General features: G+C 34.7%; 1 pseudogene; it reads left to right on the top strand.

Annotated features, from left to right (window-relative positions):
- The first annotated feature begins 1,223 nt into the window (after positions 1–1,223).
- LOC120583243 (pre-mRNA-splicing factor 38B-like) lies at positions 1,224–2,250 on the top strand (annotated as a pseudogene).
- Positions 2,251–15,322: the final 13,072 nt, after the last annotated feature.

Genomic DNA, 15,322 nt, shown 5'->3' with positions numbered 1-15,322 from the left:
GTGGACGAGCCCATGCTCATAACGACTGAGTTATACAACAGTGACACGAATACACATTATAATCTGAGAATTTAAAGGAAAATAAAGCAACACTATGGATTTTTAAGATATTTCTTCCCTTTTACTATATGTCAGCACTGAGCTGATCAAGAAAGGAAGGTTTCGGCGGTGAGACGCCCAGTCCAAAGAATGCACAAGGAGTTGACATGAGAGTGAAGCAGCAGGTGCCAACTTTATTGCGGGGAGCACACGCTTCTGCGCTAGGGGACTGCATGGGCTCTTTATATGTCTGAGAACAATAGTGGCATTCTACCACACGTGTGTGATACAATAAGCTGAATCACACTTAGGTAAGTTAGGCCCAAGCGCCCTATTACATTAACGTAACATTCTAAATCCAGAATCCAATCCCTAGCCGCAACCCTGGATCACAGCCCGACCTGGGACCCACACTATAGGACATATATTTTAATGTTTTGATGGTATTTATGATAATGGATAGAAAGTAGAGTCAGGTATCTCCTGTTAGAATGTCTTAGTAAATTCAAAGCCCAAAGGTGATATAACCCCTCTGCTTCGAACACTTGTAAATAATAGATTAAAAAGAAAACATGACAAAAAATACCTAGAGACAAATAAAAAGAAAAATATAACAATATCGAAATCTATGGGATGCAACAAAAGTGATTCTAAGGGGTAAGTTCATAGCAATACATGTCTACTTCAAGAAAAATCTCAAATAAACAATCTAACTTGACAACTAAAGGAACTAGAAGAAAAAGAACAAACAAAGAGCAAGACAATGTGCTGCCGCTGAGGGGTAACAAAAAGACTATGAACCTCTACTTCATGATCTTGACCAATATCTTGTAGTTGCCTTACTTAGAAGTCCTGCTCTAGGAGCTCAAGACATACCATAAGGTGGTAGATGAGAACTACTTTAAGGTTACATATGTTGAGCCATGAAAGACAAAAAGCAGGAAAACAGCAGGCCAAACAGAGATGTGCGGAAAGGTAAGTAGAAGTTCTAGGAGAATTATTTCTACAGTTTTTTGCCTGTTATACAAATTATTTACTCTGAACTTAACACACAAGTGAGTGATGGGTCTCATAACACACACAGACTCTCCATATATTAGAGCCCTTGTACCTTATACCTATGTGTATAAGGTACACACAGATATACAGGACTAATTTGAATCCTTCCTTGATGAGGAAAAACTATGTCAACAAGATAGCTAGTTGTGAAGGCTGGTGTAATAAGCATTGAAGAAATGCCACGGTCTTTTCTCACAAAACTGGAGCGGTTTACTATGTTGTTTCCAAGAATTTATGTTCCAGTTCAGAAGAAAATGAATGGATTAAAATTCAGCCTAGAAAAATCAAGAAAGATGAGAATGAAGGCACTGAGGAAATAGACAAACATGTTGAACACAGATGTTCACGATCTCCAAGGAGATCACTGAGTCCACAGAGGTCCCCAAGAAGATCAAGAAGTAGAAGCCATTATCGGGAGGGCCATGGGTGTTCTAGTTTTGACCAAGAATTAGAAAGAGAGAAAAAAAACCCAACAACTACAGCATGAAGCCAAAGAAAGAGAGAAAAGTGAAGATCCCTAAGTGTTGAGCAGGGGTTAGAGTGAAGGCATAGGAGTAGGGAAAGGCATGGAAGTCAGAGTTGAAGTCATGACAGGAAAAAGATAAAGGGACAGGAACTGGGAAAGAGAGAAAGAAAATGAAAGAGGTAGAAGATGAGATCATGACTTGATTAGGAAAGAGGTAATGGCCGAGAAAAGGAGAGAGTAATCAAGAGAACAGTCCAAGGAACAAAAACACTAGGGGTGAGGTAGAAGAAAAGAAATATAAAAAAGACAAAGATAATGGGCAGTATAGAGATGACAGAAAAGATTCCAAGGAAAAGAGAAAACACAACAGGAGTAGAAGTAGAAATGCAGGGAAATGAAGCAAAGCAGGAGCAAAGAGAAATCAGTAAACATAAAGTGAGAATAAAAGAAAATCTAATAAATAAAGTAGAAGTGGGAGTCAAGGAAGAACTGACAGTGTTGAAAAACTAAGAAAATGGGAACATAGCCCCAGTAAAGAAAAGTCTAGCAGAAGCAAAGAATGTTCCCACAAATGAGATCACACCGATAGTAAGGACCAGTCTGACAAACATGATCATGAAAGAGCCAAAGTATAGGACCAGGGAGCCAAGAAAAAATAACATGAAAACAAAGATGAGACTGTGTGAAACTTTTTTCCTGTAAAACTGGATCACATTGAATCTTATAAATATTTGATTAAATCTGCTAAAAAAAAAAAAAAGGCAATAGAAAAGATCAATGAAACTAACAACTGGTTCTTTGAAAACATAAAGAAAATAAACAAAACTGTAGCTAGACTAACCAAGAAAAAAAGAGAGAGGGTTCAAATAAATAAAGTCAGAAATGAAAGAGAAGTTATAACTAATACCACAGAAATACAAAGGAGCATAAAAGAATACTACAAACAATCATATGCCAACAAATTGGACAATTATAAGAAATGGACAAATTCCTAGAAACATATAATCTTAGAAGACTGAATCATGACGAAATAGAAAACTCGAATAGACCAATTACTAGTAAGAAGATTGAATCAGTATTCAAAAACCTTCGAACAAACAAAATCCAGGACCAGACGGCTTCACTGGTAAATTCTTCCAAACATTCAAAGATTTAATACCTATACTTCTGAAACTCTTTCAAAAAATTAAACGCATTTCATGAGAACATTATCCTGATACGAAAACCAGACAAGGACACCACAAAAAAAAAAAAACTATAGGTCAGTATCTTTGATGAACATAAATGCAAAAATCCTCAACAAAATATTAGCAAACCACGATCAAGTGGGATGTATTCCAAGGATGCAACATGCTTTGACATCCACAAATCAATCAATGCAATACATGATATTAACAAAATAAAAGATAAAAATCATATGCTCATCTAAATAGATGCAGAAAAATATTTGACAAAATTCAACATTCATTTATGATAAAAATACTCAGCAAATTGGTATAGACAGGATGTACCTCAACATAATAATGCTATGTATGACCAACTCACAGCTAACACCATATGCCATAATGAAAAGCTGAAAACTTTTTCTCTAAGATCAGAAACAAGGCAAGGATCCCCACTTTCACCACTTTTATTAAACATGATATTGGAAGTCTTAGCCACAGCAATTGGGCAAGAAGGAATAAAAGTCATCCACATTGGAAAGAAAGAAGTAAAACTCACTATTTGCAGATGACATGTCATTATATTTAGAAAACTCTAAAGACTCCATCAAAAAACTATTAGAACTAGTAAATGAATTCAGTAAAGTTGCAGGATACAAAAATCAGTACACAGAAATCTGTGGTGTTTCTATATACTAATAATTAATTATCAGAAAGGTAAATTAAGAAAACAATCTGATTTTCATCAAAAGAATAAAATGCCTAGGAATATATTTAACCAAGGAGGTGAAAGAGACCTGTACACAGAGAACTATAAAACACTGATGAAAAAAACTGAAAAAGACACAAATAAATGGAAAAGCATTCCATGCTCATGGGTTGGAAGTATTAATATTATTAAATGTCCATACTACCCGAAACAGTCTGCAGATTCAATGTGATCCCTTTTAAAATTCCAATGGCATACTTCACAGAACTAGAACAAATAATTCTAGAATTTCCATGGAACCACAAAAGATCTTAAATAACCAAAGTAATCTTGAGAAAGAACAAACCTGAAGGTATTAAGCTCCCTGACTTTAAACTCTAATACAAAGCTATAGTAATTAAAACAGTATGTAACTGGCACAAAAACAGACACACAAACCAATGAAACAAATTGGAACTCCAGATGTATGCAGACAATTAATTTACAACAAAGAAGCCAAGAATATACAATGGACAGATCAATCTCTTCAATAAATGGTGTTGGAAAAAACTGGACAGTCACATGCAAAAGAATGAAACTAGATCACTATCTTACACCATACATAAAAATTAACTCAAAATGGATTAAAAACTTGAACATAAACCTGAAACCATAAAATTCCAACAAGAAAACATAGGCAGTAAGTTTCTTGACATTGATTTTAGCAATGTTTTTGTGGCTCTCACTCCAAGGCAAGGGGAAAAAAGCAAAAATAAACAAATGAGACTACTTCAAACTTAAAACCTTCTGTACAATGAAGGAAACCATCATGAAAACAAAAATGCTACCTACTAACTGGGAGAAGATATTTGTAAATCATGTATCAGATAAGGGATTAACATCCAAAATAGATACAATTCAACAAAAAGCAAACAAGCAACGAGAAGAATAGGCAGGATCTGAATAGACATTTTTCCAAAGAAAACATACAGATGGCCAACAGGCACATGAAGAAATGCTCAACATCACTAATTATTAGAAAAATGCAAATCAAAACCACAATGCAATATCACTTCACACCTGTTAGAATGGCTATTATCAAAAAGACAAGAAATAACAAGTACTAGAGAGGTTGTGGAGAACAGGGAACACTTGCACACTATTGGCAGGACTGTAAATTGGTGCAGCCACTATGAAAAGTAGTATGGAGATTCCTCAAAAAATTAAGAATAGAACTACCATATGATCCAACTATTCCACTTCCTGGTATTTATTCAAAGAAGAAGAAAACACTAATATGAAAAGATATATGCACCCCCATGTTTATTGCAGCAGTATTCATACTAGCCAAGCTATGGGAACAAACTAACTGTCCACTGATGGATGAATGGATAAAGAAAATGTTACACACACACAATGCCTCCCCACACACGCACACTGGAGTACTACTCAACCAAAATAAAAATGAAATCTTGCCATTTGTGACAATATAGATGAGCCTTAAGAGTATGATGCTAAGTGAAGTAAATAAGAGGGAGAAAGACAAATACTGTACGAGTTCACTCATATGTGGAATCTTAAAAAAAAAATGAGCAAACAAAATGAAACGAACTCATAGGTACAAAGAATAGATTGATGGTTACAAGAAGGAAAGGGAGTTGGGGAGTGGGTGAAAGGGATGAAGTAGATTAATTGTATGGTGATAGATGCTAAGTAGACTTTGGGAGATGATCATTTCGTAATGTATATAGATGTTGAATTATAATGTACACCCAACACATATAATTTTTAAAAAAGAGAAAAAACAACAAACCAGAAAGATGCATCAAGTCTCCAAAGCAAGCCAAATCTCCCTGCAGATCAAAAAATGGATAGAAACCCAAAACAGTGATGAAGAGGTATGAGGATACTCAAACCATCAGATACTGGTGGTAGTCATAACTCTGCTCCTACAAGATAAGAGAGACTGACAGAGTTCCTTGCCATGTGAGTATGTAGAACTAAGTTTATTACTTGAAGCCAGATATTAGAAAGTAGTTCTCCATTGCTCCTGAAAGGAAGTCTTTAAAAATGCTGCTGAATGAGGTCTGAGGCTTCAACTGTTAGAATGTCGGAAGTCCAGAAAAGTAGGAGAAACCAGGCTTCCTTCTGGCTCAGCAAATGGGTCAGCTACATTCCCAGTACTGTCAGAAATATTTTATTATTATCAAACTCTGTTCTTAACTAGGGTTTAAAAGCCTGAGTGAAGGCAATCGCAAGACCTCTAGGCAGAAAGAGGGAAGCACAAAGAAAAAGAACAAGGGAAAAAACAAACTCTCCACTTAAGATGAATTTGTAAACCCAAATTCCAAACACAGAGAAAACTAATGCTAACAAAGAGAGCTACGAAAAAGCAAACAAACAATTAATTAAACTTGCTCTTCTTGAAACCAATATCTAAAACAGTCTAACAAAAACATTAAAATAAGTATGGTTATGGCAAAAAAGCAACAACATTCAAAAGTATGTAATAATAAATAATGAAGTACAAGTCCACTGAAATGAAACAAGGTACATATGAAAAATAATTAACTACAAATCTTGGAAAGGAAAAAGAAATCAGAGAAATAAAAAAAAACCTAATAGGATAAATTTTAACTGAACTAAAAAGAATAAGTAAATTTGAGCATCTCCAACATGAATCCAATAGGAGTTCCAAAAGAGGAAAATTGAAGAAATAACATGAGAATTTTCCAGAGTTGAAGAAAGACAAGGAGTCCTTATATCCGATGTATACTCCAAGTTCTGAGCAGAATAAAGAATAAATCCACACCCAGATGAAAAAAAATCTAAAAGTTACCCTAAATGACGGATGATCTACAAAATAACGGCAATTAAGCTGACAACAAAATTTCCATTAGTAACAATACAAGCCAAAAGACAATAGAATGAAATGGGAAGAAACAATAAGCTTCAAATTTTATACACAGCTAAACATTTAATTAAGAGTCAGGGCAAAGTAAAGGCTTTTGTATACTTACAAAAATAAAAGCATTTACCACCCACAGATGCTCATTAAAAGAATTATTAAAGAATATGTTTCAACAAGAAAGAAAATGAAACCAGAGTGAAAGTAAATGTGAGTGACTTGCAGAGCTCACGAAGATGCAAGACCCCCCAACCCGTGGGAAAATTACATTCTCCTGTCCCTCTTGAAGTCAGGCTTGACCGTGTGACTCGCTTTGGCCAAGGAAATGCGAGCAAAAGTGATGTTTCATTTTCTTGCGCAGAAGCTTTAAGAGTCAGCACGTGCCTTGCTGTCCCCTTCTCCTCTGCTCAGCTACCAGCACTCATCCATATAGGAGCTGCTGTTTCAGAGGGGCTGCAAAATGCAGAAGCTGAACCTCTAGCTAACCTGGAATGTGAGCAAGAAATAAAACTTTATTCTTTAAGCTACTGCTTTTTAAAAGTTGTTTGTTACCACAGTATCATGACTGATACAAAGGATAATTATACAAAATTAGAAGGATTACAGAAATCGATCAAATATGCTAGAAAATTTAATTAAAAATCAATTATAAAAGTACAAATTTTTAATGAACATCTAAATCTCTAGGCAACAATAATATGGAATATGTTCAAAGGAGAGTTAATGCATATTCTGAAAGAAAAGAGAAATACTGAATAATCTTAAGCTTTGTTTAAAAAATGTATCGATAAGTACACATGTTTATAATGTAAGAATACTCAAAAGAATAAAAGAAAGGCTAGAAATCTAAAACTTTCAAATGCTGTGGTAGAGAAAGGAGAATATTGAAAACTCTCTCAATTTACATGAAATTAGAAAGAGAAAAGAGGAAGAAAGAAGCAAAGAAAAATGATGATAAACAGAAATCATAAAAGAATGTGGCAGAAATAGGTTCAAATATTAAAATCACAATAAAATTAAAGGAGTAAAGTTATAAATTAAAAGATTGGATCAAATTAAATCTAATCAGATTGCATTTTTAAAATCTAGTCATTTGCTGCTTTATTAAAATCATATCTAAAATAAAGCCACTTTAAAGAAAATGGAAAAAAGGTACACTGGATAAATAGTAATAGTTCTGGGCTGAATTGTATTTCCCTCCCTCAAATTCATAAGTTGAAGTCCTTACCCCAGTACCTTAAAATGTGACTGAATTTGGAGATGGAGTTTCTAAAAAGGAAATTAAGTTAAAATGAGGTCATTAAGTGGTCACTAATCCAATATTACTGATGTCCTTATTAAGAGAGAAAATTTGGATACAGACACATATGGAGGGAAGACAATGTCAAGACACCGGAAGAGGGAGCCATCTATAAGCCAAAAAAAAGAGGTCTCAAAAGAAGCCAACCAACCCTGTTGGAACCTCGGTCTCTGACACCAAGCCTCCAGACTGTGAAAAAGTAAATTTCTGTTGTTTAAGCCACCCATTCTGTGGTACTTTGTTATGGCAGCCCTGAAAACTAATATACTGATCAAAAGAAAACTTGTGTGGCAATATAACTCAGACTAATATAGAATTCAAGACAAAACACACTAGTAGCATTAAAGAGGAACATCAACAATAAAAAAGGACCAATCCACTAAGACAAAGTCATTCTCCCTTGGAACCTTCTCTAGTCAAGCTTTAGTTTCTACCTCTCCAAAAAAATCACTCTTGTCAGTATTTTGTCAGTATTACCAAAGACCTTCCTGTTATCAAAAACCAACGGTCAGTTTCCAATTGTCATCCTACACGTCTTCACTTTTCTCCCACGACACCATGTTTTTTACACCTTATCCCAATCCCCACACCCCCAAGCCCCACTACTTCTTTCCCCAAACTTGAACCTTACCAGGGCCGAGTATCTTTTCCTCTCCATTGACACATCCATGGCAGAGGCTGCTGTTGGTCTCCTCAGAACAGTTGCAGGGGTTACAAGGAAGTTAAGTGTGGGGTAGAAATAATTGTAGTCCCTTATAATACAGGCAGGAGTGGGGGGCAAAGAGTGGATATCAGAATAAACAAACGACTAGCACAATAACTAATAGGCATCACCAGGTTAATACTATAAAGAGAAACTCTTCTTTTTAACCCCTATACCTAATGCTTCCACATCTTTCCCCTCACTAAGTGGTGATCTCATTCACCTAGTTGCTCAGGCAAAAATCTTAGGAATCATCCTTGATTCCTCTTGCTAGTTTTTCTGACCTCCATTCATCAGCAAATCCAGTGGACCAAATTTTCAAAATATGTTCCAAATACCCCCACTTCTACCATTACCTCTGTAGTGTAAACCCCTGTCACCTCTCACTGGACTGTCACATTAACCTTCTTGTTTGCCCTCTATCTCCCCTGTTATTTCACTACAATTAGCTCTCCACGCAACCGACAGAGGTACACTTTCAAAATGAAAGTCATCTCCAGTCACTCGTGCCTTCTTTCCATTCTTCAAACACACCAGTCCTGCTTCTTCAATATAACGTGTTCTCTCCTTGGGGCTTTTTCTCCCTGAAATGATCTTACCCAGACAATATGTGACTCACATTCTGGTTTTGTTCGGTCCTTCTTCAGCTTCACCTCCTCAGGGTGCCTTCTCTGACCAACCCCTGCAACAGCAGCTCCCCATCACTGCCTGTCATTTCTCCACTCACCCTGCTTTACTCTTTTTCACAGAACTTGCAGCTACCTGACTTTAGACTCTGGCTGTTTATGATGAGTCATCTGTCTCCCCCACTGGGATATAATCTCCCTGAAAAAAGAGATTTTCTGTTTTTTTCTTTTTCCCATTGTTTTATTCCCAGTACCTAGAACGGTGCTGGGAATATCAGAAATACTCAGTAAATATTTGTTGACAGAATGAATACCTAAGTTCTTGGGTTAATCATGACATTGTATGTATCTAATAGCATGAAGTTGTTCTCCCTTGAACCCACTTTAGTCAGCAAAGCCTTGAATATATAAGCAAAATCAGAGAGAATTAAAGAAATCGATAATCTTCAAGTTATACCCTTCTTAATACCAAGTATAATGGATAAGTCATATTTTAAAAGAGTAAACAGAGGATTTAAACAATAAATTGATATGTTTCATCTAGGATATATATAAAATCCTATATCCCCAAAATACAGAATGTACGCTCTTTGTAAGTATGCATTGATTTAAAAAAACTAATGGTGTACTAAATCAGAAAGGAAGCCTTAACAAATTTCAACAAATCTGTATCATATAGCAAATATTTTCTGAAGAGAACACAATTAAAATAAAAAACAACAATAAAAATATAGTAAGTTAAGAAATATGTGTTTGGACATTAAAAATTGGACCTCTATCCATGCACTAAAAGAAAATCAGAACGAAAGTTACTGCATGATACTAAGGTATTACATTTTAAAACCTGTGATATGCATCTGAAGTATTACTTGGAGTTAAATGTATGGCCATCAACGAATTTGTTATAAAACATATTTTTTAAGATAGTTGTGTTAAGAAACTAGATAATGAGAATCTTTTTACAACATATACCTTTATCAAATTACTTTGATGTACATTTTGAATATCTTACAATTTCATTTGTTAATTATACTTCAATAAAACTAAAATTAATTAATGAATTATAAAACATTAAGAATTCAAATCAAGAAACTAGAAGAACAGAATACACCTTAAAAGTATGTGAAAAAAAGTAAGATGTAAAAGAAAACATTTATGAAATACAAACTAACAATAAGATCTATAAAATAAAAGTTGGACTTTAAAAAAGGACCTTAATAAGTAATATTACAAATAAAGAAGACGTAACTGCAGCTAGGGGTGGACAAAAACATTAAAAATACTTTGAATAACTTTATGCCAATAAATAGATAATTTTCCATGAAAATATAATTTATAAAATTGAACAAGTAGAAAAGCTGAGTATACTATTAAACCGTACATCAATAAAATTAGCAGCTGAAGTCTCTTTCGACCTCAAAGGCTCTTCCCTCAAAACGAGGGGCATAGTTGTACAGATGAAGTTTAACAAACCTTTAAGAAATTTATAATCTCTGTCTTAAACAAAAACTATCTCAGAAAATTAAAAGTGGGAAGGCAAACCAATTAAGTTCATGAGAATACTGTAGCAAAAAGAACAAAGATAGAAGAAAAGGGAGAAAAAAACAAAACAAAAACAGAGGAAAAGATTGATATAGTTAGCCTATTAATATTACAAGCTTTTATACATCAAATGATACTATAAACAAAATGCAACCTCAGAATAGAAGTTATATATATATATACTATATAATATATATCATAAATATTATATATAAAATACAAAGAAATATGTGAAAAACACAAAATCAGAAAGAAAGGACAAACTATTATAAAAATGAAAAAAGTATATATCAACAAAAGAGGAAGCTAGAAAAGACAATAAACTTATGAAGAAATACTCAATCTCTTTTATAATTAAAGAAATGCAAAGTAAAACAACACTATGCCATTTGATTCCCAAAACATTGGAAAATCTAAAAGCCTAACAGAACCTCATGTTGAGGAGAATATGGAGAAAAACAGAGCACTCATACACTAGTGGTGAGCCTACGAACCAGTTCCACAAGTTAGAGAACAAAATAGCAATAGTAACGGTAGCATGCCTGATAATATAACAATTCCAATTCTTGATACGTAATCCAGATAAATTCTCTAGCATTTGTGGTCAAGAAGACTTGCACAAGAATGATCATTGCAACTTTTTTTTTTTTTGTAGCAGGAAAAAAAATTGGAAACAATTGAATGTTCATTAAGAACAAATTAGATAGATTGTAGTATAGTCATACAAAAGACTTTATACAACAATCAAAATAAATGAATTAGAGCTGCATTTTTGAGCATAAATAAAGCTCAAAAACATTAAATTGAGCAGCAAAAAAAGGCCAGTTGAAGATTATCAATATAAAGATTATCAGTATAAAGATTGAGAATATGCAAAACAAAACTATTTAATCCTTGATGTAGTACATATGTAATGATCCTAGTAATAATATAAAAATATACATAAAAATGAAAAAGACATTCAAAATAGTGCTAACATCTGGGGAGTGAGAGAGTGTTAAGGTACACAACAGGCTTTAACTATGCATGTGTGAGAGATTATAGATATAGATATAGAGAGAGATTAGATGATAGATAGATGATAATGATAGATGATAGATAATAGATGATGATGATGATAGATAGATGACAGATAGATAGATAGATAGATAGATAGATAGATAGATGATAGATAGATGAATTAGATGAATGAATATGAATGGCGAATAGATGGAGAAATGATAGGGTGATAGATGAATGGAGAATGGAAGTATTGAATGAATGAATGGATAGATAGATGAATGAATAGATGAATGAATGAATGGAAAAGATGATAGATGGATAGATAATAGATAGATAGATAGATAGATAGATAGATAGATAATAGATAGATTTGTTAAAGTTTCATAATAAGTAGATGTCTGTTGCATTACTTATTCTCCACGATTTTTTTTCTGTATGTTTGGATTGTTTCAGAATAAAATAAGTAAAACAGGAGGCAGGGAAATAGGAAGAAGAATGACTAAAAGAACAGAGAGTGGAGAAACCGAACCTAGGTTAAGATTATCATGAAATAGAGAGAAGGCAAATATATGAGAAGGTAAAACCAAAGGAAGAGCCAAACAGACAATGAAGATGAGCAGGAAATGGACAAAAGAAAGCAGCTGCTGGCTAACGTGTGAGGGAATGAAAGCATGCCTGTACCATTTTATCTTCTCCTCCGCTGCTGATGCCACTCACTCAATTTCTCCCCAGGAGACAGGGCTAGTGGTGAGAGAACCCAGGGTCTCATTGATCCCAGCCACATCTCACCTCTGCTGGGTCTCTATTAGTGCCAGGGTGATGGGGGATGGAGGAGTATGCTTTATTTACCTGTTCCACGTAGGCACACTCTAATCTACGAGTCCTGACACGTAAATGATGAGAAAGGCATGTTAGCACTCCTAAGACTGCTTTTTCCTGCCACAGGAAATCACTCCCTGAGCAATGCCAAGTTTAAAAAACTATTGACTATTTAATTCTAGGAAGTAAAGCATTTTTTACTTTTAGGAGAAATTTTACTGTGAAAAGGAGAAATTACTGTGTCAGGACCATTATATCATATAGTGTGTTCATGCATATAAAGTAGAACTTACCATCTTTAGCCCCAAATATTTCCCATCTCTAACTGTCCCTCTTCCTACTCAGTTTCAGAAACTGTGATGCCATCTTGGCCTCTCCTTTCTTATCTTCCACATTCGGTCAGTTATCAAGTCCTGTGGATTTGCTCCTTCTCAACTTATCTTACATGTGTCCCCATCTCTTGTCTCATTTGTCTCCATACCTGGAACTACTGCCCCTTAAAGACACCTTCTGCACCATCATCTGATAAAGATTGTTCTAGCCCAGCTCTGGATAAAGTATACAGATTGAACTTATTAGATCTTTCCTCAGGAAACACGAATGGTACACCAATGCATAAAAACAGAGCTCAAACTCTCCACTGCAGTATTCAAAGAAAGCCTGCTATGATCTGGTCCCCTATCTCTTGCTGCTGCTCCGCTTGGCTCATTCCATCATTTTGCTTCCACACTGCACCCTGCCAAATGGTTGTTCTTAAACACTCCCCACCACTTCTACCTCTGAATAGTTGCTAAGTAAGTTCTCTCTATTTTCTTCTTCCTCATCCCCACCTAGGAAAATCCATTCCAGCCTTCAAGGTCCAGCTCAAGTGCTGTGGAGCCTTCTCTAAAGCAAGCTCTACCCTATTCAGGACTGGCAAGTGCTGATTATAAATTACAAAGGGGTAGAGTATCTTTTCTAATTTATTGCTATATTTCTGGTCCCGCCTAACACAGTACCTTTTATATAACAGATATTCAATGATATTCAAATGAATGTATGCCAACATGCATTTCTAAATGTAGTACCTATAACCGCATGTACTTTTATAATTATAAAACTGATATAAATCTAATATTAACTCTAAACTTCCATCACCTAGTAAGCCTTCAATATGTAATTGTGCGAATTAATGAACAACTGAGTGAATAAATGGATGGATTTTCCTATACTTACTTTATAATTGGATAAGATATCATAAGTCACTATAAGTCATTGTTGATTGCCCTCCATTCTTTCCAATATCTTTCCTCAAGATCCTTGAGAGTATATTTCTAAGTCCTGAAAGCAACCGATAAACATTAATTCTATTTAATATAGTACTTAAGGGAAAATACAAATGCCAGAAACTGTATACGTATATATAAATGTATTGTGCTTTACATTGAAACAATGTTAATCACATAATTTAACTTTATTCTGCTTTTATTATTTACTGAACCCTCTTGCCCGAGTTGATTCCTTTGCATTATAATGAGAACAACTCCTGGTGATTATTAGCCATTTGATTCTTTTTAAAAAATATCATTCAATCTCCTTCTCTAAGACTAATAGCATCTTTCTTTACAAATGACTGTTGCAGATTATTAGGTCAAACTTTCTTGAAATAGTCTATCTTTCATCTATAATTTTTTAATTAACTCAATTATTTCTAATGGTGAGTTTAGTATCTTGAACAGCAAAAAAAAAAATGTGTTGCTATGTAACTTGATTCATTGTTGAAAGGAGATGGGAAAGCTTGTACAAGTAAAAATTGATCATTATATCAACACATCTTCCATGCCTTTTACAGCACCTCTTCCCAAAGGAGGCATCACTGTGCAGCGAATGCCAGGGCCTCTAGCACCCTCTTGCTTCTGCACGTCTAACCGAGAAAATGACCACAAAAGAATGAAACTCAATTTTTTAAAATGTCAATCAACTGATATTACTTCCAATGTAATATTTTCACCCACAAAGCATTAAAAATACATATGCACTAAACCTTCTGTCAGCTAGAAAAGAAGCTAACAAAGTTTCACTCTATTTCAATAAGAGTGAGTCAATTTAGGGGCCTTTGTTGTGTCTAGAGGCAAGATTTTTCTCCTGGGTTATCACAATGCCATGACTGTCAATCAAAGAGTCACACTTACTTAGAGGACCAAGAGAATATCAGATGAGATCCTTCACCAGACTGAATTTTGGCCTGTATTTGTAGATGATTTCCTCATCTGGGTCATCAATCACAAAGTCATCTGCATGGAGAGCACACTTCATTATTGTTCTATGGGGCTCTAATTAAGTAGAACATGACAAACAGCTATCAAGTTGACAACTTATCCAAGAATTCAGCAATTATCACAATTCGTGGCCATGAGAGGAACATGGGCCTCTCTGCTTCCTCTTCAGATGAGGGCTGACGGGAAGATTTACTTCAAACAGACTTCTGAGAATCTTGCTCCTCACCAGTAAGTATCCTTGCAAAACAGTAATAGGCCCCCTATTCAACATCTCATGTAGAATTATAAGAACGTAACATCGGTTTTAAATTTCTCTATTCATGTAGATAGTTTGACACTAATGCAATGACTTCTCATGCAAAAAAAGATAATGATATGTTTTTATTCACTCCCAGAGTTCTGAAGAAGCATTAAGCATTGCATCAGTTTTTAGGCCCAAGCTCGGAAAGGTAACCAAGTTTAAGTGCAGTACTTAGTAGAAGTACAAATAATTGACTTGATTTTCATATTTACGCATAAGTGTTTAGTCTCCACTACACTGAGGGAGTTGCACCACTCCATAGGAATGATAGGTGTTTTCAGATCTTCTGGGAGAACTGCATAGTGGCGTTTAAGCTGCCTTTGATTGACTAAGGTGATTTGATTTCCACTAATAACTCACAAGAGCTGTTAGGAAAATTGGATGGTATTTATAATTCTAATTTGTTTTACTCTGTGACTCTAGGAAACATCATTGTGGTAAATATATT

This window comes from Pteropus medius, unplaced genomic scaffold (assembly GCF_902729225.1).
Source record: "Pteropus medius unplaced genomic scaffold, Ma_sr-lr_union100, whole genome shotgun sequence".
Lineage (NCBI taxonomy): Eukaryota > Metazoa > Chordata > Mammalia > Chiroptera > Pteropodidae > Pteropus > Pteropus medius.
This window is presented reverse-complemented; position numbering and strand designations above follow the sequence as displayed.